The sequence below is a fragment of the Lithobates pipiens genome, unplaced genomic scaffold (assembly GCF_037356315.1).
Source record: "Lithobates pipiens isolate NorthernLeopardFrog02 unplaced genomic scaffold, aLitPip1_a1.2 Scaffold_16, whole genome shotgun sequence".
Taxonomy (NCBI): Eukaryota; Metazoa; Chordata; class Amphibia; order Anura; family Ranidae; genus Lithobates; species Lithobates pipiens.
Window position 1 is genome coordinate 346280073 of NW_027507748.1, and position 6464 is coordinate 346286536.

The window sequence follows — 6464 nt, forward strand, 5'->3', positions numbered from 1 at the left end:
ATATATATATATATATATATATATATATATTATAATGTTTGGGGGTTCTAAGTAATATATATATATATATATATATATATATATATATATATATATATATATATATATATATATATATATTATAATGTTTGGGGGTTCTAAGTAATTTTCTTTGATTGATTTGATTAACAGCAGTGGGAGCCAATGGCTGCGCTGCTATCAATCTATCCAAACAAGAGCCGAGAACACCAGGCAGAAAGACAGCGCGTCCCCGCTGAGTCAAGTTCTAGGGCTCAGGTAAGTAAAATGGGGGGGCTGGTGCCTGCCAGGTCTTTTTTCTCCTTAATGCATAGGTTACATTAAGGTGAAAAAACACGAACGTTTACAACCCCTTTAAGTGATTAAATCTATCTGATCCCAGTGCCCAGCCTTACGGCTTCCACCTGTCCTGTAATGAGAAGAAACGGAACCTGATGTAAGCTGGTGTCTTCACAATACTCCCGTCTCCCCTTCCACTATCCCAACTATTCTCTTAAACCTCTCCACTCTCCTTACCTCACTCTACTCTTCCCTTCTAACTTTTGTGACCCTATTGAAAGGGAATGGGCTCTAGGAACCATAATGTAAGGGGGTTTTGGGGATCCTGCTACATGGTCGCTTTAGGGACCCTGATGTAAGGGGGCTCTGGGGACCCTGATGTAAGGAGGGCTCTGGGGACTCTGATGTAAGGGGAAACCCTGGGGACCCTGATTTAAGGAGGAGGGACTCTAGAGACTATAAGGGGGCTTTAGGGACCCTGATGTAAGGTCACTTTAGGGACCGAGATAAGGTTGCTTTAAGGACTCCAATGCAAGATCGCTTTAGGGACCCTGATGTAAGGGGGCTCTGGGGACCCTGATTTAAGGAGGCCTCTGAGAACTCTGATGTAAGGGGAATCCCTGGGGTCCCTTATTTAAGGAGGGGGGACTCTAGAGACTGTAAGGGGGCTTTAGGGACCCTGATGTAAGGTCACTTTAGGGACCGAAAAAAGGTCGCTTTAGGGACTCTAATATAAGGTCACTTTAGGGACCCTGATGCAAGGGGGACTCTGGGGAACCTGATGTAAGGGGGGCTCTGGGGACCCTGATGTAAGGGGGGTTACTTTGGGGATCCTAATGAAAGGGGGACTCTGATGTGAGGGGGAACTCTGGAGTACCTGATTTAAAGAGGGAGGATTCTAGGAACCCTGATGTAAGGAGAAACTCTGGGGTCCCTGATTTAAGAAGGGGTGACTCTAGGGACTCTGATGTAAGGGAGCTTTAGGGGCCCTGATGTAAGGTCACTTTAGGGACCCCGATGTAAGGTCACTTTAGGGACCCTGAGGTAAGATCACTTTAGGGACTCTGATGTAAGGTCATTTTAGGGACATTGATGTAAGGTCGCTTTAGGGACCCTGATGTAAGGGGGGTAAAATTGGGGATCCTAATGAAAGGGGGACTTTGATTTGAGAGGGAACTCTGGGGTCCCTGATTTAAGGAGGGAGGACGCTAGGAACCCTGATGTAAGGGGAGACTCTGGGGACCCTGATTTAAGGATTGTGGCTCTGGGGGACCATGATGTAAGGGGAGCTGGACTCTGAGATCCTAATGAAAGTAGAATCTCTGATGTAAGGGTGAATTCTGGGGACCCTGATGTAAGGGGGCAACTTTGGGAACCCTGATTTAAGGACAGGGGACTCTTTGGACCCTGATGTAAGGGGGGGGTGACTCTGGGAACACTGATGAAAGGAGGGGACACTCTAGGGATCCTGATGTAGGGGGGGAACTTTGGGGACCCTAATGAAGGGGTAAACTCTGATGTAAGGGGGTCAGGCCCAGGGGACCCAGGCCTAATGCTGTTTAAGGGGCCCCAAAACTTCTGATGGCTGCCCTGTTCCTCACATACTGCGCTGACATTCCACATACCGCTGCAGGATTGAATGATTTTAGCTGGAGACAAAGCTGTCTGCAAACTTCAGCCAATCCGCGAAGAAGAAGTATCCGGCCGTGAGTTGCCATGCTGTGCGCAACATCACTTCCTACTAGCTCCCTAGTTAGTCTCTACACTGAGTTAATATTGGCAAGGAGGTGAGAAAGCATCCCTGCACAGACTGCATTTGCAACCTTTTTATTTGGGAGTGGGGGGGGGGGGGGGTCGTGAGTGCAAACAGCCAGTCTTGCCTAGTCTGCAACACAGCTTGTTCTATTGAACAAACAACAGACTTACTGGCCAGTGAGAATAAAAGAAAGAAAGCCTAAAAAAGAAAACTGATCCAACCATCACATCTACGAGTTTGTAACCTGCAATATAATAAATAATTACTTTTGGGTTTAATACCACTTTTTTAAAAGAGTTTAGTGTTCCTTTAAGTGTAGCTCACCCTGTGCATTAATGACATCAAGTTTTTCATTTATGGTTAGTTTACATTCTCTTCACATTAGTCTAACTTATTAATGAATACAAGAACAAATTATATTACTGACTAGAAGATTTTTTTTTTAATGAATCGTAAATGCTTGCAAAGGTTTTACATGGTCATTGCACTTTGATTGTACTTATGGATAATACAAGTACAGCATAACATACAGTAAATGGCACCACGGTTAAAAGGGTGCCTGCAGACTTTTGTGGTAGTCATAATTAAGGAATGATGACAAGATAATTGTTTTATTTTAAGGCTGTTCTTGCATTGTAATGTATCTGTGATATCAGTTCATGCAGGCATTTCCCACACATCAATCAAATGTTGCTCTGAGAGAGTTGGGAGGAGATAGGGCACAATAGTTTACAAGCCATACAAACCACACTAGAAAAACAATTCACTGGCCCCAACAATTGTTTTTTTGCCATAATACGCTCAGTTTATTAAGCTTTAGGCCCCTTTCACACAAATGGACCGTCTATCCGTTTTTCTTCCATCCGTCAACTGACGACAATGTATTCCTATGGGCAAATGGATGACCACCCATTACCATCCGTTAACCTCCGCTTCCAATTTGATCAGTTTTTTAACGTACAAGGCTACGTTGAGATCTGTGAAAACAGATATTAACTGATATTAATGGACCGTGTTCGTCAACGTCCAATCAGTTTTGAAGAAATAATACATTTTTTGTTTATCTGTGAACTCAACCTATGACCCAGGCAGTAGTTGGAAAATAGAAAGTACATCCCCAGTACATCCCCAAGGAGAAACATGGTCAGAGATGTCTCCCAGAAGGAACTAATGAACCTGGGGCACGAAAGGCCAGGCTTGAGGGATTCAACCTGTCGGGACCCCAGTGACAGAGTAAGAACACAGCAACTATAGGATGAAATCTCTAAGCTTGTGACACCAAGTTGGTTCACCATGACTCCCAAACAGCGTGATCAATGTGGTAAGTTTTACCCAACTGCAGCATGCTCTCTTGTCAGTGTTTTTATGTAATCATGAGGTTATGGAAACATGTAAATAATGTAGTGCTCAGTCTCTCGCTGCAGCTGAGCCAAACCATGTAGCACTCTGCTTTGTATGTACCTTTATTTATCATTTGTAGTAATGCATGTGAATTTGAGGTCAGTGCACATCCTTTCTGGCCTCTCTGAAGTGTGCTCACCTTGTCCCAGAAGGACATAATTTTTGTGTCTATTGCTGCCCTTGTTGCACGCTCAATTTGTGGTGACCTAAGCATAAAAATATTGTTTGCAAATACAGTAAGACTAAGAGTGACCCCCCCCCCCCCGTTATTTCCCCACCTGAACTGTGGAACATGCCCTATATATGCAGGTCACGACCTTGATGTTTTGAGTACATTGAAAAGATGCAGAGAAATCTGGTGTATCACAGAGAAGGATATACAGACCCCACGAGGCAGAGTGTTATCTGAAAAAAGGGATACATTGTGAGCTCAAGCTCAAACAATAAACAGAACAAAAATGTAATGACCATTCAAACCTTAGAATGCAGATATCAGAACCGATTAATAATTATGAATGGTATTATAGCAGGTGGTACTTCCAAACGGTTAGTAGATCTGAAGGCAGCCTTTCCCTGAAGAAGCAGTCATATACCCTAATCAACAACCAACAAACAGGAAAAAATAGACATTCATATCCAACCTGCTGTTTCAATCTACAGTAAATATTTCCTCCAAAATTCTAGACGTTTTTACCTTTCACGGATTTGAAACATCAGATATCGCCTTGCCCTCGCCTCCGCCGCTGCCCTATCTGCAGAAAAAGGGAGTCCTTTTATGTCCCCTACACCTCACTGGCATTCAATGGCGCCCGTGAGGTGTGGACGCCAAGAAATGGCGAGTGGTGCAATCGTGACAACGCGCAATCGCAACAGTCACCCGGCACCATGATGTGGCACCGGAAATTATGTCACATACAAGCGTGACATCCACACGGCATCATATTGGAAAGTCTGCCCACAGCTGGGTGCAACCCCTGGCTATCAAAACCAATGAACATCCAGTTTGTGGGAAGCAATGAGCAAGTGGCTAGTGACACCAGCTCCCACTCCCATATTTGGGAATTCCCCCTATATGGTTGACAGAGAAGATGCCCTGGGCATCTGTATGATCACCTGTCTCCATTTCAATGTACTTGGGGGTAACTAAATCTAGTCAAATATTGCCAAACATGCCCAGCCATAGGAAAAAGAGGAAAATCCCAGGCGTATAAATGTATAAGTGTTACACTTCCATATAAGGGAGAAGACATGTAAAATACCCTGTCCAGGGGGGAGGGCGGGGGAACATAACAAGTAGATAACCTATCAGGCCAAGGTAGAAGCAAATTGAAAAACATAATAATATACAATTAGATACAAAAACAAAAAATAAACATTAAATTGTTGGGATCCTACACAATGGATCCCAATCACAAGGCATTTTGGTTATTCTTAAATCTATCATAAAGAGAGACTTATATGGCCATAAAGGAAATATTTATAGCTAATGGACTCGTTCAGTTCAGGATGTTTGGTAGTCGACAAGGTGTGGATCCATTTTGTTTCACGCTGTAAAAGAAGTTTATCTACATCACCCCCTCTTTCATGTACCAGGATGTCCTCCAATGCAAAAAAAATATTTTTTTGGACAATGAAAAACTATGGTAGAGTGCCATATGTCGACTAATCGGAGTCTCCATTTTTTTCTTAGAGACCAAGGATACATGGCCCCTGACCCTGTGAAAAAATAGTCTTTTTGTTTTGCCCACATAGAAGGCCTTGCATTTGCATTCCATGAGGTACATTACTCCAATAGTCTGGCAATCAGCATAAAAATGGGGTCTATATTGCTCTCCAGTGGGCAGCAATATCTGCGAAGAACTTAACAAGTACCTACAGATATTACAATTCCTGTAGGGCTTGGTCCCTGTTGTTATATGAGCAAGGTTTTTAGATGTAGTCATTAGATGACTGTGTACAAGATGGTCTCTAATCATTTGGGATCGCCTATAGGTAATTTGAGGATATGGACTTATATATTTTGAGACAACATCGTCAGCGACTAATAGATGCCAGTATTTTTGAATGACATCTCGTATCTGACGATGCTGTCCTGAAAATCTAGTTATCAATCAAACCTTTTGATCTGGGCTTTGAACTTTTTTTGGAGAAAATAAAAGTATCTCTTTCCTTTTGATTGGCCCTATGATAGGCCTTTTTAAGACACGACCGACTGTAACCTCTCAGTAAGAGATGGTCTCGTAGATCTTTAGCTTTGATCTCATAGTCTTCTCGTCGACTAAAATTCAGCATGAGAAACTAGCTATAAGGTATGCTGGAGACAAGGGATCTAGGATGGGAACTGATAGAATGTAAAATACTCTGTTTCCCCGATAGTAAGACACCCCCGATTGTAAGACGTATCGGGAGTTTCAGAGGGGTCGGCTAATATAAGCCGTACCCCGAAAGTAAGACATATGTCTTACTTTCGGGGAAACACGGGGGTATTGCCGCCTCCCTCTCATCTAGCTGCGCGCCGCCTCCTGCCCACGTCCGCACCGTCCCACTCTCCATACGTCGCCGCGTCTGCCATTTCCCTCTGATCTTAATGAGCGCCGCCTCCTACCCACGCCTGAGCCGTCCCCCTCTCCATACGTCACCGCGCCATCCCCTGCACTTGTCACTGCCGCCTCCTGCTTAAAATACGGTAATGCACACAGTATTAATCATACATCAGTAAAACATACACACTGGCATACTGGGGTATCATCTGCTGTATGTAACCCAGTGGGTATCAGCAGGTGTCACACTGGATTAAATACAGCAGGTGGTACTGTATCACACATAAATCTGTTTTATCTTCCAGTATTCCACTGTTCATTCTTACCATTTTTCATTGTTTTACATGTTATGCAATGTTGTAACAAGACATTCTTGGCACTTCCTTTTATAAAACTGTTTTGTGGTGAATACAATACTGTTCAGGTTGTTAATAAATGTTAATTTTATGGTTAAAACAAAAAATTCGACA